At 42.0% G+C, this 27125-nt stretch overlaps 1 long non-coding RNA gene across 1 annotated transcript in view; it reads right to left on the reverse strand.

The window, feature by feature from the left end:
- Positions 1-18833: 18833 nt before the first annotated feature.
- The window catches only part of LOC128806812 (uncharacterized), a 57761-nt gene continuing 49469 nt past the window's right edge, over positions 18834-27125 (reverse strand). Inside the window, exons 5-7 of the long non-coding RNA XR_008436955.1 lie at positions 24503-24626; positions 21178-21274; positions 18834-18993 (exon numbers count right to left, since the gene is read on the reverse strand). This is a non-coding gene — a long non-coding RNA (uncharacterized LOC128806812). The remainder of the gene's footprint in view (positions 18994-21177; positions 21275-24502; positions 24627-27125) is intronic.

Raw genomic sequence — 27125 nt, forward strand, 5'->3', positions numbered from 1 at the left:
CATTAGGTAAACTCTGAGCATGAAACAAATGCACTGATCACCATATAAAAATGATTCCTAGAAACTCTCTTTTAAAGGGCAGTCCAGTATTCCCATCCATCTTTTGCAGAAATGCTGGGACATAACCAGCAGGCTGTTGGATATCCTGGAGACAGGATACCAAATACACTGTACCCTTTCTACTGAAGCTGGATCACCATGCAGAAATGAAGGAAGGAAGGAGGGAGGGAGAATTATTTCAGTTATTTTATAATTATTGGTCTTGGGATCACTATTGGTGCTCTTGCCAGAAAGGGTAGAAATGTGCAAATTAAAATTACTGATGCCAGAAAGTTGGGAGATTTCGATAAAGATGATGTTCATGGTAACACACAGGAAAAATCTGGTACTCCTGAGGGCTGGAATGGTAAAAATGGAAGGAAATGACAGAGAAATAGGAGCATGTGTTCTGATTAATATACAGAGAAGGGGTGGTATAAATACTGGAAACAGAAAATGAAAGGGAAAATGGAGCTTCATAAATTTTTATGATACAGTTGTTACCAACAGCATGGAATTGCACTAAATGACCCTTCCCAGCATTTGATCCCAATTACTCATCATTTCTCCTCTGTCTTTGCTTTCACTCAAAGATGTCAGAGTGCTGTAGCCTCTGAGAAAACTTGTGAAGATAGTTATCCCCATTTTTCACACTGGAAAGCTGAAACAGTATTTGAGTTGCCAAAACCACAAATAATTCACTGGAACAGGCCTAAAAGCAAACAGCTCCTCTCCAGGGCTGTATCCTTTGCATTCAGGACAGCAGCAATACCTACTTTCTGTCATGCATTGTATGTCTAGTTGATTTCATATAAAGGTTTAATAAACATTGTTCATTTAGGCATTTTTAAATGTCCTTGCTTTAATAAACAGTCATTATTCCTCTATTTTTAGAACTTTGTGTTCTGCAGATTCTCTGAACAATATCAATGTACCAATTCTTTCCAATTTACAGGTGGAAAAACTATTAAAGAGTTATTTAGGTGATTTATGGAGGAAATAAATCCAGAGCAGTGGTAGAGCTGTGAATCTGATTCTTACGTTCTGTTCTATCTTCTAAAAGTTTCACTTTTTCATATGGAAAAAACGATCTTGTCTGAAGTCCCTGGGAGATTTGGTTCTAATGGGATGAAGGCAAGCCCAAAATAATCTATCAAATTGATGGTTTGTAGGAAACCCTGAACATTCTGTTTCAGGTCCTGGTGACAAGATTTTTGTTTGTTTCTTGTTGCTTTCCTTCATCAGAAAATTGCTTGTAAAAGCAGAAGCCTTCAGCAATGTACTGACTTTATAAAAATATGAGGGAATCTCCCTTGTGTTACAGGATCCAGGTTTCAGTCAAATGTAGAGAAAGCTCCATAAAAGCTGATGATTTGAGTTCTCAGCTGGGAGAGGGGAGCTGTGGTGGTGTCCAGTAAAAAGTCTTTTATAATCCAAACTGATAATCTCAGCAGAAACTCAGGAGGCACAAGCAGGGTGATAGTCAGGGTTTCTGTCAGCACTGCAAGGCACCCACATACAAATCTCTGACTTCCTTCCTTCCTTCCTTCCTTCCTTCCTTCCTTCCTTCCTTCCTTCCTTCCTTCCTTCCTTCCTTCCTTCCTTCCTTCCTTCCTTCCTTCCTTCCTTCCTTCCTTCCTTCCTTCCTTCCTTCCTTCCTTCCTTCCTTCCTCCCTCCCTCCCTCCCTCCCCCCCTCCCTCCCCCCCTCCCTCCCCTATTGAGAATCCAACAAATCACTGTCTGATTACCCCTATTTTTCTCAATTAAGTGAGGGAGAGCCCTGGTAATTAGCCCAAATCTTTACTCGGCTAAACTTTTGTAAGTTGTGACTTGCTCCTTTGTCTTCTAAGATCCTGGTTTTCTTCTGATTCTTGAGAACTTGTGTAGAAATGTAAAATTATTTTCTCGTCCTCTCTCTCTACACAGAAGTTGATGATAGGTGGAAAAGGCAACTGTCCCCTATAATTTATTATGGAATGATTAATATGGAGGGAAGACATTTAGTTTAATACTACTGCTATTATTTGAGCAGTCCATGCCATTACCTCATTTAATTTACAGGGCTTATTAAACCTGGTATAAACAAAAAGGAAATTTCATTATAGTGTAGCATGTATTGTCTTTCCTTCTATTAAGTGACAGAGCTGGGGGTAATGGCTCTGAAGAGAACGAGTTCTTTCCGGTGTTTGGGAGCACAGCTGCAGCCAGGCATCCTCCACTTTTCTGCAGGATGGTAAATATTCATTAAAGGAACCAGAATGAGCAGGTAGCTCTGAACTGCAGGGCTATTTCAAGCTGTGCTGATGAAGTAGGGATTTGGGGGAAAAAGAAAAGAGAAAATGGCAAGATGCTAAATATTTCACATAATACATGGTAACATGCTTTATTGTAAGAGGATTTTTTTTTTTTTAATCACCTAAATCAACCTCCGATGAAGAAGTCAACTGCATATGTAAGGAGTCTACGAAGTACTCTGGCATTAGTAAAGGAAAAGTACATAGTAAATACCATTAAAGGCACCAAAATGTGAATGTTTATACATCTCTGCTTCTTTTTGGATTAAAAAAAAAAAAAAAAAAAAAGATAAAACATTATATCAGCATTTCTGGACAGTGCCTGTAGTGGGAGCTGAATGGAAAGTCACCAGTGCAGATTTTCTAATTTATTAAACGTAACAAAGCACAAAGAAATTCTTAAGAAAAACTCGAAGTGAAACTGGCAAACCCACACAAGATCAGGAAGGATATTTCAGGTAAAAAATCTGGTGTGAAAAAACCAAATCAGCAGCTGGGGGACCCACTTGATGAGTTGCTGTTATTAACTAAGACCTCCAAAGCAAATGTTAATGTGTTAATTAGAGGCAGGGTAATAACCTCCTAGATTTCCCAGTGGGAAACAAAACAAAACAAAAACAAGACAATTTCTGTTCTGGATTTAACTGGCTGAAACCAAACATGGCATGGAGGGAACTCTCCCAGTACTGAGTCTGCATTTTCTGATGTGGGTTTGCAGCATCACTGCCCTGGTGGTACCATACAACACTTACCTGACCCTGCAGCATGACCAGGTGCAGTCATGGGACACAGGAGTTCATTTATCTTTCTAGAAAATCAAACAAAATCCTTCTCCTGACTGGTAGCTTTGATTTCCAGAAAGAAGGGAAAGATCCCACATTGGCTTAGTGAGACTGGTTCCAAGGAAGGAAAGAAGTCAGGACCCTCTCAGGTGGAGCTTTAATGTAATAACAAGGGAAGTAAAATTCATTATCTATCCTGAAAGGCTGAAATTCCCATCACAGAGTCTTGTCTTTGCATTTTATTTTGGCTTCCAAGACTGAAGTCAACTTCTTGGGTTTTTTTTCCTCTCCCAACCAAACCTCAGGCAAACTTGGAGCTGAGCCAAATCAAACCATGTATTTTAAAATTGCATTCTCTTGAGACCCAGAAGCACGAAGGAATGGAGTTCTTAAGGATATTTAGAAACATGTGAATTCTTTGACTCATATTCTGCTGTTTTCTGTAATTTTGCTGCCTTGAGCTGTGGTGCCCACTGTTCCCAGGAAGGCTTGGGAGGGAAGGAGGGTGTTCAGGACTGTGCCCAGTCAGTGGAGCACACTCCTGGGACAGCCAGGATTGGAGCCCCAGGGCTTTCATTCCAGGATTGCACTTGGTGGCTTTCCCAGTAAAGACACAGCCTTTCAGCTGGTTCACTTCTGAGCCAACCCCAGATTCTTTTGTTTTTACTTATTCAAACTGCTATCAAAAATCTCTTTTTTAAAAATGTATTTTGTGCTTATGCAATCCTGGTTCTTTGTCATTAAAACATCGAGTCTTTTTTTGCAGGAACTGTGACAGTAGCATCATACTCTGTTCTCTGTCAATCCCTCCCCAGATCCCTCCAGCTGCTCTGGAAGCTTACACTTTTCCTAGAGCCCCTTGATGTGTAAAATGTGTGCAATGTTTTGATCAAAGGGGTTCTTGTACTTAATGCAAATTTCAGCACACATACAGCAGTTGGATGTGAGTGTGTGGATCCAATCCTTCCATCTCCACTGGGCCCCCAGGACATCAATCCAGCAAGGAGAGTAGGGATGACTGGTGCAGAACACTTCTGCTTCTTTATTTTTAAATCTATGTTAAGCTTGCTCCGTATATGATAATTTTAGCTAATATTCTGAATGCCCATCAGCTAAAAGGTTACAATGACCACATCTGGAAAAAACTTGTCTTTTTTTCTCTCACATTTTTTCTGATATCTGAGCAAACAGCATAATGAAAGATCTCCTTTCTATAATTCTTTTGGACACTTCAAATGACATTTTAGGTACCAGAAAATAATTTTCTGAAAGTATTTTTTCAAACACACACCCAAGTACATTAAGTAGAGAGACTGTTTTCTGTGGGAATTAATAGTCATTGCTGATCAACCTCACACTTACTGAATGATTTGGAGTGTATATGAATATTGATCCTTACAATGTTTTCTTTATTTTCCAGTCTCTGTTCATCTGTGCTACCTACAAATTTCTTTGTCATCTGAAGCTAATCCCCCTTGTTCCTCTTAGTACATGCCCTTGGAAAAAGCCCCTCTCCAGCTCTCAGGGGTGAGTGTCCCCTGTTTCAGAAAAAATCTTCCTGCATTACACTTCTCTCTTGGTTAAAAGAGTTACCCTAAGTTATAGGCAAGATGCTGCTGACCTGTGTGAGTTCATTTTACAATGGCTGCATAGAGCCCCTGCTGTCCACATGAAATCATTACTTGGGAGCCACTGAAACAGTGAGTTCATAAATTTAAGTCAGCCAGGATGTAGAAAGATTTCTCTCATTCCTGATTTGTTCATTCTGTGCTGCTTTGACAGCTGGAATAAAAATGGAATAAAAGAGCATTGTAATTTTCGTGAGCTCTTTAGTCGCCTAATTAAAAATTGATCATTTATTCTCATTTAGGATTCTGTAGAAAAAGGATACTGCTCTTGCAGTAAAACAAAGTTTTTCAAGAGAATCTCTGGACCACATAAAGTATGGAACTAAAAACCATATCAGGTGTGTTGAGAAGACATTTCTTTTCCATGTTACACACAGTTCTGCCCTGGGTCTCTCAGTGCAGGCACAACAGTTTTCCAAAGTGTTCTGTGAAATGTCTTTGTGTCTGACTGCCTCAATACCTCACCTGAGTTTATTTATTTTGTAGGACGAATATTGCACACCAAAAAAAGGTGAGAGAGAAGAAGGCCTGTGGTTTGGCTGAAAATCACAGATTCATAGAATATTTAGAGTTGAAAGGGACCTGAAAGATCATCTCATCCTGTCAGGTGCATTTCAGTTTGCACTGAAATTTTGCTCTTTGGGGCAATCTAACATTCTTGCATCAATGTCACCATTAGGCATAGAAAAGTGAATTGATAGCAGGTGTGTCTTCCATAATACAGCTTTTAATCAGAATTTGTTCTTGAAATGTTTCTCTCCCTCTGTTCTTGAAATGTCACCCTCTTTCTTTAGAAACATATTTTTTACACATCACAATATTAACTTTGTAAGAGTATTATCAGCATAACAGATATACAGGATTTTAACTGTCACATTGTTTACAAGTCAGAACTAGCTGTGCAGTGTTATGTCTTTTTATCTGCTCTGAACTTCATGTAGTTTTTAATGTCAGTGTTTTGATGCCTCAGGTTCTAGTCCATAAAACTGGCATAGCAATGTGATCCTATGGGAAGATACCAGGGGTTACAATTAGGAGAAGTTCAGAAAAGAGGTTGAAGTTGCTGAACACTGAAAACAAAGTGTACAAGCCAGATTTTTTCTCTTTCTTCCTACAGTTGTTGTTTTCCCAACCCTCTTATCTGTATCTTAATAAAAACCCTCCTACAGTTTCAGTGAGGGACTGGAGCTATGTGTAACAGAGAAGCAAAGATTTCCTTACTGTTTTGTTTTGATGTTGCTAGATCAGCTCCTGCGTCAGACTTTTTTTAAAATCTGTTTATGTTGAGTTAGTTACAGGCTGAGCTGCTTTGTTTATTTACCAAGCAGGTGCAGCAAGTGTGGAGATTTTTTCATGCTCCTGTTAAGTGTTGTCTTACACTATGATTTAAATCAGATTAATGTGACCAAAATGTAATAAAGAGAAGCAGTAAATATGTTACAAAATATGTATAAATATGTCCTAAATAATCCTGTTAAGACATTTGGAAGATTTCATGCTTTAAATGCAAATTCTTGTCCATAGATGTAAACATTCATAAAACCATGGAATCATGGAACGGTTTGGGTTGGAAGGGACCTTTAAGATCACCCAGTTCTAACTCCTCTGCCGTGGGCAGGGACATCTTCCACTATCCCAGGTTGCTCCAAGCCCCATCCAATCTGGCCTTGAACACTTCCAGGGATGAGGCATCCACAGGCAACATCTGCAAGGGCCTCACTACTCTGTGAGTAAAGAATTTCTTCCTAATGTCCAATCTAAACCTGCTCTCTTTCAATTTAAAACTATTCATGGTATAAATTAGTACTCTTTTTTTATAAAAATGTATTAATAAAAATACTTACTGATTTTCCAGTTGTTGTTACTTTCATCACAAATGCATGTATTCACTCTTGCTATTGGATTTCTCTTTGTGAGTTGAAAAGTTTTAAAGCAATTATTTATGTTTTTCTTAGGTAATTGTATCCCAAAAGAAGTCTAACTAATTTTGTGCACAGGATTGCTCTCTTACACAAGTTCCTTTAATGTGGTACCTGAGAGATTTAACCACTGAGCTATTTGAAAGCAGTGTGGTTGTGGAAAGGTAAGAAAAGTGAATTTTACATACATGAAGTTTGGCAGTGGAGCTTTTGGAATTTCAATTTTATCTGTAATTTCCCTGCAGTAGAGACTACACCCTTTCTCTAGGGCTGGAGAAGAGTTGCAGCAGTTTTATTTATATCTAGTAGAAATTAGGAGAAAGTCCTCAGCACTTGTTCTTCTGTGGATAGATCCAGTCCCTGCCCCACTTCAGTCAGTCTCTGCCTGAGAAATACTTCACAGGAAACAAAAATGGAAAAGAACAAATTCAATAGCAATAGGAGTGTTATTTTTAAGCTACTGTGCTGAACAATGTCCACTCAGAAAAAATAACACAAATGCATGACTATTGACCACAATAAATGAGGAATTTAGGCTTCTGTTGTCTTTCTTATGCTGCAGCTGTAGTATGAAGTATTAGAATTACCGGAAAGTCACCTGTGGAATATCTGACATCCTTAAATACAGGCTTGATGATGTTTATTTTTAAGCACATGGAACAACAATCTTTCATTATTTTGCCTTTTCACTCTGAATTAAAGTATTTGTCTTGAATTTCAAGAGACAACTTGATACATTCATGCATGAGCTAAAATAAACCGCAGTGAGCCCACAGAGGAAGAGATTCTATAGGAGAATGGTTTTTACTCTGTTAGACTGGCCAAATATTTGCAGCTTTGCAATGACTCATCCATTTTCCTCTCTTCTTCAGCAGAATTTTGGAAGAAAGGACTAAGGAAAGAGCTAATGATACTCCTAGAGGAAAAGAAGATCAAATCCTTTTTTTGGTGCTTAATTTTATCTGAACCAAATCTTTCATTGCTGTAGTGTGACCACAGAAATGAGCAGAACTGCCCTGTTCATCCCAGCTGAGGAAAAAGCCTTTAACCTTCTGATTTTATTGATATTTATTATTTATTTTACAATAAATGCTACGATTTAGCATCCATAATTAGTTTTATGGAAGGAAATACTCTTGACTGGGGATGTATCCTGATAAAAATTTGGCGGCACATAGATTGGGTCATCCTGAATGTTGGAACTAAAGGGAAGCTCATAAATCATCAATGCAGTGTCCTGCTGCCACCAACCACCTCATGGCATGAGCCTGATCCTGAACTGGAATTCAACCATAAAACAGTCTGTTTGTGGTGCTGTGTTTGCCTTTTCCCTCAGGTTGCAGGTTAAACAGTTATTTTCTTCCTCTTCCCTTCTTTTCTCCTGTTCCTGCCCTCCTTGGATAGGGCCAGGGTCATTCGCTGTGGCAGATACATTTTGCACCCTTGTGGTTCTCAGGCCTGCAGTTTCCTAATGGCACAGTCTTTTGGGACAGAGTTTGGAAATGTTAAATCCTCAAAAGCAATAATCAATTAAAGTGATCTCATTTCTGGCTTTTCACTCCAGCCCTGTGCACTGTAACAGTGTCAGTAAAGATGCTTGAAGGACTGGGTTGGGAACAGGGCTATGGAGCCTGCCTGGCAATAAAACATATTGGTTTCTAGACCTTATACGATTGTAAAATGTAATTAAAAGTTGAAAGGTAAGTACCCACAAGTGTGCATATCAATTGTGTAAACCAGAAGGAAGGAGAAAACCCTTCAGATTTACTTCCATTTATTTAGTTTTTCTCTTACTCACAGTTAAAGGGATGAACTGTTTTCTAACAAAATTAAGGAATACACACAGAATCATTCTGCCTTGGTTTAGAAGGGACCTTCAAGATCATCCAGATCCAAATCCCCCTGCCAGAGGCAGGGACAGCCTGCATTATACCAGGTTGCTCAAAGTCCCATCCAACCTGGTCTTGAACATTTCCAGGGCTGGGGCAGCCACAGCTTCTCTGGGCAACCTGTTCCGGTGTCTCAACACTCTCACAGTAAGGAATTTCTTCCTAATACCCAATATAAACCTGCCCTTTTTCAGTCTGAAGCCATTCCTCCTTGTCCTGTCACTCTACACACTTGTAAATAATCTCTCTCCATCTTTCCTGCAGACTCCTTCATGTACAGAAAGGCCAGGATTAGGCCACCCCAAAGTCTTCTCCTGGCTGAACAATCCCAATTCTCTCCCAGCCTTTCCTCACAGCAGAGCTGCTCCATCCCTCTGATCATCTCTGTGACCACCTCTGCACTGGCTCCAGCAGCTCCATGTCCTTCCTGTGCTGGGCCCCAGGGCTGGAGGCAGCTCTGCAGGTGAGGTCTCACCAGAGCAGAGCAGAGGGGGAGAATCCCCTCCCTCACTCCCTCACTCAGGCCACGCTGCTTTTGATGCAGCCCAGGACATGATTTGCTTTCTGGGCCATATTCACATTCCTAATCCCTTTCTTCATGCCTAAAAGAAAAAACCAGACTCAGACCTTTGTGTCCCAAATGCACCAAGGATAATTGCACACAGGCAATCAAGGCTGTGAGAGTCATTTCCAGAAAGACTTTTTCAGTGCTTCTACCTGCATGTTTCAGTAACACCTGCACCACTGTGATGTGTCATCTGAAGAGCTCAAAGCACATGATAGGTTCAGATTTAACTAATGGATAGCAGTCACTGAAAGAAGGAAGGATTCCCATCTGCAGGCCCATCGGGAGGTACCTGAATGGATAAAATGCCTTGCTCAAGGTCAGACAAAGAGTTGGTGGCAAAACTGGAGAATGCTGAGAGGTGAATTAATATGTCCTGATGGCAGCCAGCTGCCTTGCTACAGCTGTGCTCAGAACATTGATCTGATTCTTGTGGATACGAGGGAACTTCTCTAGACAAAGGATCTCACATAAAATCAAACCATTTATCAGCCCTCGAGAGGAGTGAACTGTGAAGTGTTAGGCTGTCACCTCTGTAATGCAGGCAGCAATTTCTAGGCACTAAAGTGGTCATGTTTTCCCTCTGCCTCCTTGATGCATGTTTCCATAAAGCCTTGGTCCTGTGGAAAAACTATTTGCCAGACTCCTTGCTCGGTAAGCACATATTCTGGTCACAGAGTGCTTCAGCCTGCAAACCCTTCACTGCTCATGCTCTTTTAAAATGCAGAATTCAAGGACTTTACATTTTGACTTGCTAGTCATGCTTCTGGAAGCAGAAGCACCTAAATTATAACTCAGTTCCCAAAGGCCTGAAAAGAAATGCACAGCTTCAATTCTCGTGGCACAAGTAATGCAAAGAGGCAACCTGCAAACTTGGCAAACTAAATTAAAAACCACTGAGTTAAAAAACTTCAAACAATGTTCTTAAGATAAGCTTTAATATTTGGACAACCCTGTATTGATCAGGTGGTTGTTCATTGTAGGTCCCCTCCAACTGAAGTATCCTATTCTATTCCATTAAAAAAAAAAAAAAAGATTATAGTATAAATCCAGATTCTTTTCTACCATCCATCTATTCCCACTGGAGTTGTACAGTAGCAGTAAAGGGAGAGTGAAAGCCTCAGCAAGGTGCTGTGCACATCTCTGATTCTCCCAGCACTACCTCAGCTGGTGGCATTCAAAGGAGATAACAAAACAAATCACAGCTTCCTTCCCAGGTGGGTAAATATTAAAACAACTGCAGGAAGGGGTGAGCAGTAATTCACTGCCATAGCTAAAGCAGAGATACCCCAATCTCCTGTAGCTCCAGGTGAGTCTTCGTGGCAGAGCCAACAAACCCATGAGGTCACATAGGGGAATGTATCAAAATGAATAAATCATCAAGTCTGGTGAATTCTTCAGAGAGTGAAGATTTATTTCCTCTTGGCTGATCCTTGCTTTTATGTCATCTTAAAGTGCCTTTTTTTCCTCATCCTTTCTTACAGAAGACCACAAGTACCTTTGTCTCCCCTGCAGGGACCTGAATATATTAAAAGGTCACTGCTAGATCAAAATGAATATGCTTTTAAAAAGAAGCATTTCCCTCAGTTCCCAATCATGCCACAGTAAAGCTGTAATAAAAACCATGCACGGTTTACCTGCATGATTTTTATCATTTATCAGAGCATATTGAAAACCAGAGTCATTCTTCTTCCACCAGTCACTTGTTCGTGCTAGTTTTACACTCACTGAAGCAGTAATAGTGCCAGAGCTTGCAAGGAAATATTTAAACACTAATTAACTTGTTAATTCTGTGTGTGGGCAGGCCCCTTGTTCCCTCTGGAGCACAAGTGATTTTCAAGATATTTGTTTGGGATTTCAGGGTGTTTGCATATTGTGTATGGCTCCTGTGTATGTGCTGGTATGTGTGTGGGATGCCTCTGGCTGTGTTTGCCTGCAGCTGAGCCTGCACCACATTCCCCTTGCAACAGGCAAGTTTTCCAATATGAAAGTTTAAAACCCCCCAGTCCTCTCCTATTTTATTTCAGCCACTGGTTAAAAGGCAGCAGATCACATGGCTCTTCCATGGAGCTGTGTTATGGTGGCACAATAAACGTGTGTCCCTCTTGCTGTGGGGTGCTTGGGGAGATCAGTTTTCAGCATCTGTCCAACAGCAGTTCAGCCTGGAGCAGTCATGCACTGCAGAGGTTTTCCTGTTCGATTTTTCCAATAAAAGCATGGTGCTGCTAACACCAATCTGATTTTCTCTGGGAGGTGGTTAACCATGTGGCTAGAACTTGTATGAACAGTGAATAAATTTGCTTGTGCTTCCTTGCTCCCTTCCCATCCTGGTCTAGTAGAAGGTGCCCTTGTCCATGGCAGAGGGTTGGAACTGGATGATCTTGAAGGTCCCTTCCAACCCAAACCATTTGATGATTCTAAAAGTCACCTCTGCTATGGCCCATCAGAAATGGCTGGGAGAACAATATTGAGACCCTGCACTGAACCTGCATAGAAAATACATCCAGGCTGTGTGTTTCTTTGTGTTGCATGAAAAACCTTGCCATAAAGTAAGTTATTAGTGCAAAATTCAGCCCTCAAAGCATTAAAAAATATTGGTATTATGAAAACATTTTAAAATGTTTTGAGCAGCTGCGGCAATGGCTGTGTCTCAGTAATCCAGTTTATGATGTGGCCCATCTTGTCCCAAGGCTGCCTGGACAGAACATGGATGAGATACACCTTGTGCACACCATTTATAGTGGTTTCTTCTCACCATTAAAGACCAAGGCACTTCCAGGGGAAAAAAAGGCCATGGCTTTGTAGCCAGAAATCATGGAGAAGCTAGGGGCATTCATGCACAGTTCAGGTGGAATTGCTGTCACTGAACTTTAGGTGCAAAAGTTTTATTTCTTAGTGTTGAGGGAAGGGGTTTAGATGCTTTAGGGACAAAGAAGGCTTTAGGGACATGGGAGGCACCTGTGGTGCAAAAAGCTGAAGCTGGGAGAGGTAAGTCCCACCCTTTGGGAATAAACCCCATTTCCAGCCCCAAGGAATGCTGAGGTAGCACTGAAGGACTTGTTGCTTCATGCCTGCCTGACAGGAGTTTGGAGGCACATGAAAATAGCTCAAAGCAGCCCAGCTGCTGTTATCTCCTTCAAGTATCCCCCAGAGCAAGAGTGAGGTGCTGCACGCAGCCCCCCGCTCTGCTCCTGCAGCCTCCTACAGACACCCACCCAGATGTTTCAAGGTGCAGATGTGCCCTTTGCAGGGGAGAAAACACCCACCCATGATTTTTAAATCAGTTTTTCCTTTGATTTGCTTCCTTCTGGGGGATTTGTCATAACACTTCCAAAAGAACCACGTATGTGACATGGGTAAAGCCAAGCATTAACCTTAAATGTTTTTTCTCCTCGTTACGTTGCCCTTAATAGTGCCCAGTTACATTCCCCATGTGCTGAGAGCAGGAATTACCCAGTAAATGTCAGCAGAAGCTAATGTTTAGGCTTTTATTATCACTTGATAAACCCATGTAAACCCCATTAAGGCTGAGAGGAGTTCTATGTGTGTATCAGGGGAAAAAGGGACCATTTGCTCTCGAGTGCATGTAACTAATTAAAAATTTAAGAGCATATAGTGCATAATTGTATTAGACTGTAGGTTAATGCTCCTGAATGAAAAAGGCAGATGAACTGAAATGCTTGTACAGAACAAGAATCCCTGGCTGCCTCTGTGCAGTGAGCCTGTGTGCTCTCTCTCAATGGCCCCAGTATTCCCTGCTCAGGCTGGCTCTGGGGTTGGGGGCTGGTGGAAATGGGCAAATCCCTGGCTGTGACCTTGGTCAGGATCTGCTGGGCAGGAAACAATGCAGGGAAAGACAGGACAAACCTTGGCACCTCTGAGCCAGTTTCACATCCTCTGCTGAGCTGGTTTGCGGTGTGGTTTTACTCCCCAAGGCAAGCAACACCAATATCCTACTCCCACCTTTCACCACACAACAGCCTCTCAGAGCCATCAGAGAAGCCCTGCTCTCCTGGGAAGATCCCAGTGGCAGCAGAGCTTGAATTCCTGTTGATATCAGCCTCCAGAGCAATTCCAGAAGTGTGTGCCTGCAGGAAGGGTGTCACCTTCCTACAAGCATGAAACCATCAGCCACTAGAATGGTCCAGACAGGATGCTCATGGGGGCCTAACCTGAAGTAGAAAACACAAATCCGTTCCTTCTGCTTCCTATATAATTGTGTTTCAATACACAAGACTGGTGTGGAGCTGTGTTAGTGTTAATATAACTGTTAAATGGCCAGTCATCTTTGACAAAGACGCAGATAATTGAAATTACACAAAACTGTGTCTGTCCCTGCCCAAACAAAGGCATGTGCAGGACACATGGATGGAAAACAGCTTCCATGGAGCTGAAAAATAAGTCTAAGCCTCTGGCACAAAGATGGTAAACACAGTGCCAAGGAAAAGGACCTAGAATTAATTTTTTTAATTGATTCTTCTCCAGATCAAGGAAAAGAAACCTCCTAAGTTTTTTGTAAATAAAGAGAATAAGACCAAAGAAATACCCAGCTCTGCTGCAGGTTTGACATCGGCCTAGGAAAAACCCACAGGTTTGATTTCTGTGGGTTTGATTTCTGTGTAATGATTTCTGACAATCATTACATTTTACAGCAAAATGCATGGGCAAGTGCACAGTCACACTTTTTAATGTGACTATCAGCTCATTCCCATTTCCTTACAATCCTTCTGTGGTTTCAGAAAGCCCCAGCAACAAAAAAATCCAACCTTTAAAGTTTCTGTCATGTGATTTACACCCCTACAGCCACTGCTGGTTTAAATTTCACATCTATTCTGGAAGTGAAAGTTGAGCTGGTTTTTTTTTTCTCTTTTATGATAAAAGAGCAGCCACTGAATTAATAGCAGGTCAGTATGAGATATATTAGAGTGTGGTTTGGCATTTCTGCTGAGGATCTCCTGTCATCTCCACCACCACCCACAGACACCATAGCAACCACACTGCGGAGGGGCTCGAGCGCACACACTCGAACGTGCTGCTACATGAATGCACTTCTTGTTTTGCCATTGTGATGCTGAATTCATTTCAGCTGCAGTTGCTCCTCCCTGGAAAGCTTCGTTTTCCCACTGAAGAGAAAATAAACAAACAGCTCCAATTTTGCCCTTTTGGAATGTAACAGTTGTGTAGGATTCAGCTGAGCGGGCAATTAAGGAAAAAGTCTTCAAATTATATCTTGCACTTGCACAGAAGTTTTTAGCACTGCCATAAGAAAGTTGTCTTTACAGTCAGTACAAGGTTCAACTAGAAGAAGCAATAATTTCTTGAGAAGTTACCACATAACAATACTTGTTTATTCACCAGTGTTTGAATATTTAAGTAATTCATGCAATTATTCCTAAGTATAACAGCCTGAGTTTCAGCAGAGCTCGTAAAGCTTGTGCAAGTCAGTAATTTGCTGCAATTAAAAATATGCAGCTTGCAAAATACAGGAACACTGTTTTTAGCACATTCTTATAATGTGTTAAAGACACTTTTAAAGTGTGCTAAAACATCCAGCTTGTTCTTCAGCACATACTTTCTTCACAGTTTGTTCTCCTATGAAAAGCTACCTCCAACGGTGTGGGCTTTTCTCAGCCACTGTTGTAATCCCACTCTGTTACACCCACTTCCAACTTCTCCATAACCCTGTATATCACTTCCAGGCATTAATTAATTATGCCAATCCTTGTAGGGTTCATTAGTCAACTATTTCACTTAAACACTGCCTTACATATTGTCTGAGGACAGCCCTAAATCCAAGAACAAATTGTTCCTGTTACGTATTCACCGTTTTTGTTATTTTCCCCTCATTGTGCTTCCAGCCATCTCCCAGTAGAGTTGAGAAGAAAACCCCCACACAAAGGGAGGGACTGCAGTGCAGGCAGGATCTGCAGCCAGATGGAGTCATCCTGACGTGAACCACCCATCTGACCTTTGTGTAACTGTCATGTTTGGCTACTGGCCTTTGAAGTGATGGGATAAGAGGTCTCCAAAAGGGGCAGGTAGGATGGGGGAAATAAATGCTGCTGAGATATGGGTTCAGTAAATAACTTATTTTAAATGTCTTTCTCATGTACAGTGTTCCAAAGTGTTGCTGCTCTCCAGCCTTTTCCCTTTTCTCTTGCTCAAGATGGTCAGTGCATAATCCTTCCTGGATTTTGGGGAAAAAAGGCATAGCACTTCTCTGCCTGAGCCTGTGATCTCTGTCTTCTGGTTTCACTTCTCTCTTGAGAGATCAGATGAGAGCTTTGGGAGTGCTTGTCCTGAGACCAAGCTATGCCACCAGATTCACATCTCTCAAACAATGCAACATTTCTTTGGCAGCAGGATCAGAACAGAGACAAAAACCACAGAATGAAAACAGAGCTGGAGGATCCCGGCCCCAAATTCTTTGGCCACATTCACGCTGAAAATCTGATGTGCAACAGGCTCCTGGTCCCTGGCTGAGCCAGCTGGGGGACCTGCCAGAGTGTGCCAAGCTGTGGCTGGAGCAGGCACCTGGACTCCTCTTTGAGAGAAAGGTCAGTGTGTCCCCCTGCTAAGGTGGCAGGACATGGCCAAGGTGTGCACTGGGTGTGGGAACTCAGAGCAAGGCTGGTGGCATGGGATATTCCTATTAGCAAGACTAAAGAAAACTGATACTGAATTCCTCCCTGGAGGTTCTTGGATCAGTGTCCAGGCACCCTTTAGCTTTCTTTTGACGAGCTAAATGGACCAAGCTCCTTACATCTCTCCCTGAAAGTCATCTTTCACAGACTTGTGTACATTCTTGTGCCTCTTTCTTGAATTGTCCCCAGCTTTTCAGCCTCCCACTTGCTTTGTGGGTGCAAGAACAGGGCACAATGGGTTGGCAGCAGTTTCAGGAGATGGGGAATACCCAGACAAGGTTATCACCCTCTTCTCTGGATTTCCTCTGCTTATACATACAAAGATTAGGTCAGTTCATGGACAGCTGATTACTCACCATGACTTGCAACCCTTTTTTGGTCATGACTTTCCAGTGTAGAACCACTGCAGCCCCCACCAGGCAAATATCTTCTTTCTCCAATGTTATGACTCAACTTGGTTGTACTTGCTTACCTTCAGATTGCCAATTACCCATTGCTATCAGTGACCTGGGTTCCTTCTTTTGACCATTTTCCCAGCCTTTTTCATCTGAAAAAATTGTAGATAATGATTTAAAGGATTTTTTTCCTAAGTTGTTGATAAAATACAAGAGTATAGAGCCAAGAAGTAGTCCCTATGGGATCTGTCCAAACACACACCCACTCTAAGAAAATTTCTCTGGTTATAATAATATTTAAGACCTGAAGTTAGCCAATTCTTAATCCATTTAATGTGTTTCACAGTGGTTTTGTATTGTTTTAGTTACTTCATCAACATTTTGTACTGTTACAAGACAAATTTCTTACAGAAGCCCAACATCAATTCCCTCATCAGTCAGACTTAAAATCTAACACAAAACTCCCCTGAGCTGCATTAAAACTAGACTAATGGGAGATAACAGTGCTAAAATACCACATTGGGGTATCAGCAGCAAGGTAGGAACACCAGTACAGTGCTATAAAAGTTATCTTTGCCCCCACAGCCTTGCTCTTGGCAAGGTGAAAAGCTGCTGCAGACAGTGCTGGTGTTTCAGGCTCTCTCTCTGAAAGCTGGTTACATGATCCACTGAGCAGTGTCCTGGGAGAGAGTCTGATTTTCCAAGGCTAATGCCATCCCTTTGTAACCAGAGAACCTCTTATTTGTAATTCCATAAATGATTTGTAAGCTGAAGATGTTAAAAAAAAAATCTGATGTGTTGGAGGTAACCGTAGCCTTCCATTCAGATATGAACAAAGTGCAGCACCTCAGTGACTTCTCCAGCATTTGGAGGGCAACATGGGTGGAATGAAATTTTGAGATAGGATGTTTTTCCTCTTCCTCCAGGGTGTTTGGTGTGATTTTTATCAGGGAATTAGATTTATCAGATTGTCTTTCCTTTCTCCAACTATAGCACTGTCTGACATGAAATGCTCCAAATGTATTTGCCCTGATAGAGAAGGAAGCAACGGGGTTTACTAAAACATGGTAGATGTTTTAGTGACCTGTAAGTGGTATGGTCAGCACAAATTCATTCATTTCCTTGGGTGCAAAGAGAGTAATTTAAACAATTGTCCTTTTCAAAAACACTTTTTGAACCCACAGAGAGGACCTGTAGAATTTGCGTATCTGCTGCAGGAATGAAATTAATGTGTTTGCAGCAGCTTTGAATGTCTTGACTTCACATAAAGGTGGACAATGAACAAATTATATAAGCACACACAAAATTAAAATTAAACAATTGTTATCTGGATTTAGATCTGAGAATGAGCAGGATGCTAATGAGATAATGTCCAGGCATCACATGGTCTCACTTCTTGGCACAAGAATGCATAACCATGTCTTCTACACTGTCTCTACTACATTGAGGACAGAGTCTAGCGATACCTTTTCAGTATTCCATACCTATTTATTTCTATACATTTATTAGGATTAGGTAATTTATTATTTCAATGTTTCTTAGTGTACCTAAATTCTGATTTCATGCTTTTATATTACTTAAATATAAAGTCACAAAGACCATGAGAAAATAGGAAACACTGGCACAGGGAGCTTAATTCAGCAAGGGCAAGGCTGTTTCACTGGGAACTGGATCTCCTTCCTAAAACGGACTCATTTGTGGTGAAGCCCAGTAACACTTTCAGGTTCAGTTTGATTCCAAAGCAAGGATTTTTCAGCAGCTGCAGCCAGAAGAGAAACCATTACAGGGACGAAAGAGGAAGGCAGCATCTCTGCAGCCAGGCTTTGATTCATGCTAATATGCAATTAGGGGACGCTGTGATTGCAGGACAGTGTGTCTGACCACATGCAAATCTCATTCCAACCACAGCAGCTACCCAACACAAGGTGGGTAATGGATGATCTGAGTTCTTATCACTCAGCAAACTCTTTGGGGAGGAGTTCATTCATATAAATAACAGAAAAGAAAAGGAAGGTCAGCTTGGAAGGGATGAGCAGGTGAGTTAGGAGATGGAGCAAATCCTCTCCTGATGATCTTGCTACACCTGCAGCTCCCGATGGTGTTCCAAGAGTCCAGCCCGGCTGAGAGCAGGAATCATGAGGCAGAGCTGCATTTTTTTTCTCCTCCCCTGATCTCCAGAAGGGATTGAAAAAAATTGTTGCTGCTGCTAACCATTAATCACTCTGAAACCAAACCTGGCCTTGCAGAACTAACTGTGCAGTCAGACCCCTGGGAAAACTAGGAGGGGGAAGAAAGTGGTCAGATGGTTTCTAGATGTCTCAAATTTGGGGGTTCCCATATTTAATTTCTGTGATTATTTTGTAGTCTCATAAACTACACTCTTAAGAAGCATTTATTTTTGCATGACCTGCATTTTTCTTTGGACAGTTACATCCAATTATTTAAATTTATTATTTCCCATTCACTTTTGAGTGGGGAATAATAAAGAAATAATGGTGTCCTGCTACTTTCTCAGCTATCTGCTGATTCAGTCTGTTACAGTTGAGAATGAATGAACCTGTGTTGTGCTACCTGAAACAGGGGAAGAATCCCAGTTGCAAAGCCCCTCTGCTCACCACCAGCTCTGAAGCCTCTTGATCTTCACTGGGACAGACAAGGAGTTGTCAAAAAAGCAGAAAGTCCCAATATAAACTGGTGGATACAAACTAAAGGATACTAGTTAGATGCTGAAGTTTCTTTCTGAATCATTGGCATAAACTTTCTATCCCGTGGTTCCTCTGTAAAAATGTCACTTCATAGGAGCATGAGTTTCCTTTTGCTGATCCCTCTCAAGGCTCCTAAAGACAGATGGATAAACACATGGATGGTCAGTGATGCTGAGAAATGAGCACATTTCAGTCCCACATTTGCTGTCAGAGGGAAGGTGCTGGGTCCTCAGGACGTAGGCAGCTTGAAGACCTTCCTTACCCACCCTTGGGGCACACTCTTCACTTCCACATTCAGGTTCAGGCTCTTTCACTCTCTCAGGTTTTCAAAGGTGCAACAGCAAGTTGTGGCAGCTGAATTTTCCTGACTCACTCACAGCTAAAACTCCTGAGTCACCTTTTTTAAGATTCCTTTAGCTGTCAGTTTTATACATCTTTTATGCATGTTTTTAGTTTCTCCTTTGAGTCTTTGCACTGGTTAGAGTTTCAGCAGCCAGCAATCATTTGTGGCTGACACAAGCACGTGTGAGGGAAATGGAGAGGAACATTTGTTTGGAGAGGAAATAAAGGTGAACAATCACATGGACCTTACAGGCATGTTGAAACACAATAAAACACGGATGGTTTCAACTTTGGCACTGAGGGAGTGGCATTGTTTAAACACAGGAATTTAAAGACCATACAGATAATTTCCAGAGAGGAGAAAGATGATGCTGTGGTCTACTTTGCAGCTTGGACGTACCTCCAGTCTAGCAGCAGTCCTGTGTGTAGGACTGCCTGGCCCTTTGCCATCTGGCAGGTGGCTGTCTCCCTGCACTGGCTTGGCGGTGGGATTTTCCCAGCTGATACTTTGAAGTTGGCTGTTTCACCCATTTCTGTGATGTGGCAATGTATGTTTATAATTTGTGGAGCACCTCCGGGTGAAAGGCCTTCTGTAAATGCTGTTATTCATCAAGGAATAACTGGGTCTATCCTTTAACTGTGAGCTGGAATCATTCCCAAACCCCACTGCCACATTCAGCTGTTTATTATTTTTACTAGAGCAGTGCCCAGAGATGAAGTGGGGTGGGGGTGCCTTGTACTGAATGCTGTGTGAATATAAATGTCATCTTCTCACTCACAGGAGAGGAAAAGGCTGTGGGAAGGGAAGTGTTTTATGTGCTGTGTCTGAGAATTTTTCTTTCCCAGCTCAGCAAGGACAATCAGAGGCCAGGTCTCTACATTTATCCTCAGACCTAACTTAAAAGTGAGGCCTACAAGGAGAACAGCCCCATCTGAGCAGCTGGACTCCCCTTTTCACTGATGATGGCAAGGATCGTCCCAGGGACAGTTCACCCAAGCAGGTTCAGCACCAAATTTAAGCTGAGATGAACCACACCCTTCCTGATCCTGCTTTTCTTCTGTGATTAAATCATAAACCAAATCCAGATGTAGACACTTATAGGAGAGTTGCAGGCTGGGATGAGAGAGAGAGAGAGAGAGAGAGTGGGTGCTCCCTGTGGGGAAACCCCACAATACCATTCTGTATAAACAGAAAGGTCCCTTAAGACATGTTGAGTCAGCCTTGGGGCTGAGCCACACACCAATCTCCAGCTCCATCACCCTTTCATTTACTTTACAGGAGATAAAGCAATCAAAGAAGATCTGAACCCTCCCAGCTAGAAGGAGCAGTGTAATGGTGGGAGAATGTTCATCCAAGCAGAGCAGGACAAGTAGAAATGCTGCAGTGAATTAGATGTTGTGTGTCTGACAAGAGACCAGTCAAAGCTGCAACAAACCTCCATTTATCCCCATGGGAATGTAGCATGTCTTATAGGATGCCAAGGACAATATTCATGTTAAAAAACAACCAAAAAAAGGTCTTCTGTGTGAATTAATACTGAGTGTTAGTACCTCACAGAAGGATTTGAACTCTCTTTGCTTTTTTGGGCTGCAGCTCTCTCAGGGCAATTAGTAGCCTTGCTAAAAGTGCACCTGCTTAAAGCTGTGATGAACCATTATGGGTTTAATTCCATGATTAGCTAAAATGCAGCTTCCAGAGCCAGCACTTCGGGGCTGGAACTTGTGCATGAACAGAAGTGCCTATGGCTTCCCTGCTTCCTGGCTCCTACTGATTTACAAAGGTTCCAGCAAAGCCTCTCCTCCTTTTGGCATTTTAACATCCATTTTTGTCAGGGTTCCACCATATCAGCGGTGTATAAAAATACAGAATAAAACAAACATAACAGAAGGAAGTAATCGTGTACAGCACACAAGGCCCTCCTGATGCAAACACTGGACCAGTTTATTTAAAGTTTTCACCTCCAGCACTCTTACCAGTTTCTGCTGCCCATTCATTTGGGTTTCACAATGTCCAAGCCTCTCCACTAAGTTGAGACCAATTTATTTTGAGATGGGCGCAGGCTCTTGGAAGCTGGTTAGGAAAAAATGGAGATATTAGTTATGAGGAAGATATTCTTTGCTCACGGGGAGATGAAACACAGGGAAACATTTCCAAGCGAGGTGGTGGATCCCTCATCCATGGAAACATTAAAGGCTGGGTTGGACAGGGCTCTGAGGAACCTGATCTGGTTGATGTCCCTGCTCATTGCAGGTAGGTTGGCCTGGATGAACTTTAGAAGTCCATTCCAACCCAAACTGTTTTATGATTCTATTAACTACAGTAAGATTTTACAGAATCACAGAATGAACGAGGTTGGAAAAGATCTTTGAGATCATCAAGTCCAACCTATGACTAGACACCTCCTCATTAACTAAACCATGGCACTGAGTGCCACATCCAGTCTTTTATTAAACACATCCAGGGATGGTGACTCCACCACCTCCCTGGGCAGATGATTCCAGTGCCCAATCACTCTCTCAGTGAATAAGTTTTTCCTGATGTCTAACTCCTCCTGGTCTGGTTGAGGATTTCAAAGATGCTTTGCTCTGCCAAGAGAGAACTACTCCCCACCAGGGAGAGGGATACCAGTATCTGGTGTAGTGCTTCTTTGAACTGGTCCCATTCCCTTCTTGCTGTAGTTATGAAGAATGTTTTCAGAGACTTTGAGGAAGTTTTGGTTATTTCAGGAATGGCTGCCTCCTATGCCTGGAGCAATTATTGCTACACCTCCTCTCTAGCCTGTTTACATCTCCCTGGACCAAAAACCTGCCATTGATAAGGTGGTGTTTGATACCACCATGTGTGTTTTTCTGCCCCTACATCCCATTGACCTGCCAGGGCTCAGCTTTGTGAGCAAAACCACTGCAGATGCACTGCACCAGGTGTATCACCAATCACAGACTTGTCCTGCTGCCCATCAGCTTTGCAGCACTAAAATTTGTTGCATCAGTACCAAGTTGCATTGCTTTATTTTCCCATTGTAGTAATTTATTCTTTGGACTTTGTGCTGCTATTTAAAATACCCAACAACCAAATGTAAACACATGCTCTGACTCAGTCATGGTGTACTTTAAAAGACACAGCCTATAAACATCCTTTCCTGCTGAGGCCCAAACAAAAGCAAAGGGTTTTCCTCTGAGCAGGATGCTCAGAAGGTTGGCTCTGAATATCTTCTGCAGATGCTGTAGAGTCCTCTGCAGCTCTCTACTTTTATCCTACTTCTTCTATGAATTTTATTAATTATTCCCCAGATGTCTGACTGACAATGTTTAATAGCACTCCTCAATCACATTGCCTGGTACAGCAGGACAGAGGCAGTGGTTTGCCTAAAATCAACTTCCAAAATGCCACTGGCAGATTTGTTTTATCCATTGAGGCAATTCACTTGCCCAAGCAAATTGTTTAATTTCCTGTGGCTCTATGAACACTTTGCTCCTTTATTCTTCATGTTTCTGACAATGACAGGAATTGCAAATGCTTGTTAATTAAAAGAAATTGAAGATAATTGCCAAAATGGAGTGAGAGGAGGCTGATTTGTATGACTGGAGCATTAAAACTGCTGACTACAACCTGTGTGTGAACAGCAGTGTGTGCCCAAGAGAAAAGGTGGAAAGAGAAAAGAAAAGAGACCATGACCCATTTAGTGTAAAATGCAGAGATATTAAAGCTGTAACTATCAAAGCTGGGGGGGATATAGTGAAAGGTGAGTGTGTGGTGCCTGTAAAGAGGATTACAGACCATGGGTTCACATTAAGAGGTGAGCTGCCCCCAGAGCTTTTATCCGTAATAAATGGAAAGAAATACCAGGTAATGGGAGATTTCAATCATAAAGATGTATGCTGGAAGTCTCATATAACCGGAAATAAATCTATTTGAAGTTCCTCAAATGATGTGTGATCATTTTCTAGCCCAGGAGATATTGCACCCCACACGAGATAACAGTATTTCAGATTCCATTCTGACAGATTGGTTGGAAGCTGACGGTATCTGACGAACATATGGCTGGGACTCCGTTTCAATAGAGGCAGAGGATGGACCTGCACAGTAATGAATATATTGGGTAGCTCCAAAGGGATAATTTCCTAGGATTTAAGCAGCATAAAAAGAATGAAAGTTGGGCTTTCTATAAGAGGATTTTACCAGCTGACCAGCCACCTTGATTTCACAGTGATGAGAGAGGGCAATTTTGATTAAAATCCCATCCTGCTAAAAAGGCAGGCTGTCACTCAGTGTGAGATAAATGACTTAATAATTTGATTGGGACAAATAGAATCTACATTAAAGTGGACTAGGTGCAAAGCTACACTATCCCCACACTGGCAGGCAAAGCTGAGGGGCAGCTCAAGGGGAATTTTGGCCTTTGATGGCTGAAATGCTGCATCCCATTTGTATGTTCAGGTTTAGAAAAGGTTGAAGACTGGGACGAGCTGGTGTTGGTGGAAGGGGGAAGCTGGAGACAACCCCAAGGATCATCAGAAATGCTTTGTAGCCAGATGTAGGTGCTTTGTGTGGTCTGTTTATCCAAAAGAAGCCAAGGGGTGACGTCCCATCTGTGCCTGTGTGCTTTATAGGGAAGCACCAGGTAACTGGGTTGGGAACAGGGCTAGAGGAGGAGATTGTACTGTGCGCTCTTGGAATTGAGCTGGTGGTTCTTCCTGCCTTTAAGCAATCTCTGAATCTGTGAGATGCTGGTAAGAACACTTGTGATACTTGATTATACAAAGTTTATTCAGTGTTCCACACTGTTTCCTGGAATGATGCAGCATTGTCTGCCACAGGGAGCAGACACAGCAGGCTGCTGGGTGAGGCTGCTTCCAGCAAGATACACTTGAGAAGCAGGCTCTGTGCTTTTGTATGGAATCTCATGAGCTGTCAAACCCCATGTTAGAGCCAGTAGATGAGAATTTTGGGCCCTGGAGTCCTGGCATGTTACTAGGAAATGGAAAAAATAAGTTCAAAATCAGAAATATATTGAAAAGAAAAAATATTGTGGAAAAGGCTGGAGGTTTTATGTAAAGCTGCCTTTAGCTATGCCACTACATCCCCCTCAGGGGACCTGTATCCTCATCTCAGCTCTGCTGAATGGCAAAAGGCAAGTCACTCCCCATGTGTCCATTGCCTGGTTGTAATGTGGTATTTTAAAGACCAAATTGGCATTTCCTGTGCACAATAGCTCTTTAAATGCTTGCTGTTGTGGTTACATTATGATTCCAAAGCAGAAGAAAGTTTCTTTCCCTTTGCACCAATAATTGAACTTACCTAGAATGAGACATTGATGGGCTCTGGAAAGGCAGAAGGAGTGATGTCTAAACTGGCCTAAAATTCAGTCAACAGCTTGTAGCATCTCCATGAGCCTCTGAGTACTTGTTACTATGTCTTCTGTCTTCAAAATCATGAAGAAAATCAAAGAGAGAAATCTGTGAAGTATTTGCAAGGGGTCCAATGACTATTTCTTAGGAGTTCTCTGGTAAACAAAACTTTCTTACCTTTTTCCCCAAATTACAACTCTTTTTACTTGAACTCACATATAAATACTGGACAATCTGTCTCTTATTGCAGTGCTTTCCCAGGGAAAGGAGGGATAAAAAGACATTTAGGGTCTCTTTGGCATTTCTGAAGGGCTATTTCCCAGTGAGTCAATAGGTCTGTTTCAGAAAACTGGAAGAAAGAGCCTTGACTTTGCTGAAACTCATCCATCTGCAGAGCTCAGTTCCTACAGGCATAGAATTCAGACCTGGAGTAAGACCTTGTGTGCTCACAAATCCCTCATGGTCTCCATGCATAAGAATCACTGCACTGAGGGGCACTGAAATGCTTGTCCCCAGCCATTCTGCCCTGGATTTGAGAGAGAGAAGAGCCCCAAAAGACTGAAATCATCACAAAGTCTAGCATGGAAAAAACTTGTACAAAAAGTTCAGCTGTGTGTGTGAGATTTAATTCATTTTATCTGCCAGACATGGACAAACTCACTTACTCTGGCCTAACACCACTTCTTTTATTTCTAACACGGGGAGGGCACGGGGGCTCTTTGTCTGTAGTAAGTGTTATGAAAGTTGAAAGAAAAAGGGAAAGAATAAACCCCTCCAGCTCCCCATGGCTAATCAGGTATTCACCTTGAATGAGTACTAATGAAAGCAGCACTACATCAAAGGGGAAGCTGGCTCCAGTTTAGAAGGCTATTAAAAAGTTTAGGAGTAACAGGTGGCCCCTGACCACAGAAGTGACTGCATTTCACGTTCTGTTTTGAAGAGAGAAATGAAGCCCTGTGCTTGTCTGCTCAGCTGTCACCTGCTTTGGGGCTGTCACCATCAAAAAGAGGCACTGGGGGAGCTGTCCTTGCAGGCAGGGGTTTTTTTTTTGTTTGCTCAGGGACTCAGAATTTCTCTTGCATTCTTCACACAGACATTACCAGAAGGTAACAAACCCTCCAGTGCTGACTTGATTTTTGATGCTGTCCTGGCTTGTAAGATAAGCATATATTCTATTTGCCATCTGTCGGAGGTGGGGCAGGTATCGATGCATCGATGATAGTGAGCTCCTTTCTGTCACAGCAATAAAAATATGTTAAATGTACTGAAGAAAAGAACCAAAATGTCCCACTTGCAAACACAGTGGGTGAAAAAAATAAACAGGGTTTTGTGATAGCAGCTCACTGGGAATGGGATACTTCCATTATGGCTTCTAGCTGTACACAAATGTAAGAGGTGAGGATGGAGTTCCAAGCTGGGATGGAGCTACTCCAGTGCTTGTAGGTTACTTCTGCTGTCACAAAATGGATTTTTATATGAAATAGTGCTGCAGGTAAAAGGCTCAGGGCATCTCCATATTCCTCCATCCTGAACTGCAGGCTCATGCTCCAGACACACTCTTTTAAAATCAAGAGCACTGAGATTTCTTGGTATATGAGCTTGAAGGAATCTCTATTTCTACCATCACTGGGGAATTTTCCCCTCAACTTCAATAGCATAAATGCATACCTGCAGGTTTGTACACTTGGAGACTGGGGTAAAACTTCTTCTCACATTAAAGGCTTAAAATCCTTAATTTTTCTACTATTTTGGACTTCTGTTTTCTGTCATGAAGCCCTTTAAGTGCAAGTTGAAAGCATTCAGGGTTTTATCTACAAATAATGGCACAGCCACCCCCAGCTAAGTGATGCCTAATGTTGGGCCATTCCTTTAGTCAAAAACTCCCCTGTAGGGCATCAGCATCCAGATTTCAGAGTAAGCTGATGCCAGCTGAAGCCACAAGAATCTGCTCTGTTGCACACTTGAATCCCGTGATCTTAGAAAATGACAGAACTGTCTTTAGCTCCTGCTGAATTCCCACTATGGAAGATTCCAGGGACTGAAATGATTGTCCTGAAAGTGTAAGGTCCTTCCCGAGTTACACGGCAGAAGGAAATATATCTACTTGTGGTGGCTGTTTTGGGGATTTTGCTCACTACTATTTTATGAAAATGTCTGCACCTGTGAAATTGAGGCAGGAAGGCTCCAGAGCAGCAAGAGGAGGCACCAGGCACGACCTTTTGGTGGAAGAGACAAAGTTTCCAACAAAAAAAAAAAAAAAAAAAAAAAAAAAAAAAAAAAAAAAAAAAAAAGGCATTTTGGCCCTGAGTGACAGGGAGGAAATAAAAATGGAGAGAGCAATGACAGTCTCTGCCATTTGTGTCTTGCCTAGCCAGAGAAAATAGGAGTTTAACTACACAAATACACTGAAAAGTGCCAATTTTACCTGGCTCCATCACTGATTTCTTTTTCATCCTGAGTTTCAATAACCACGTGGTTTGTATGAACTGAGCATTAGCTCACTCCAGTCTCTCCACGGTGCTGTAGTTTACGTGGTTCACTGATTTTCCGGAGTCTGGCTGAGGTGCAGATAG

Source organism: Vidua macroura, chromosome 1 (assembly GCF_024509145.1).
Source record: "Vidua macroura isolate BioBank_ID:100142 chromosome 1, ASM2450914v1, whole genome shotgun sequence".
NCBI lineage: Eukaryota > Metazoa > Chordata > Aves > Passeriformes > Viduidae > Vidua > Vidua macroura.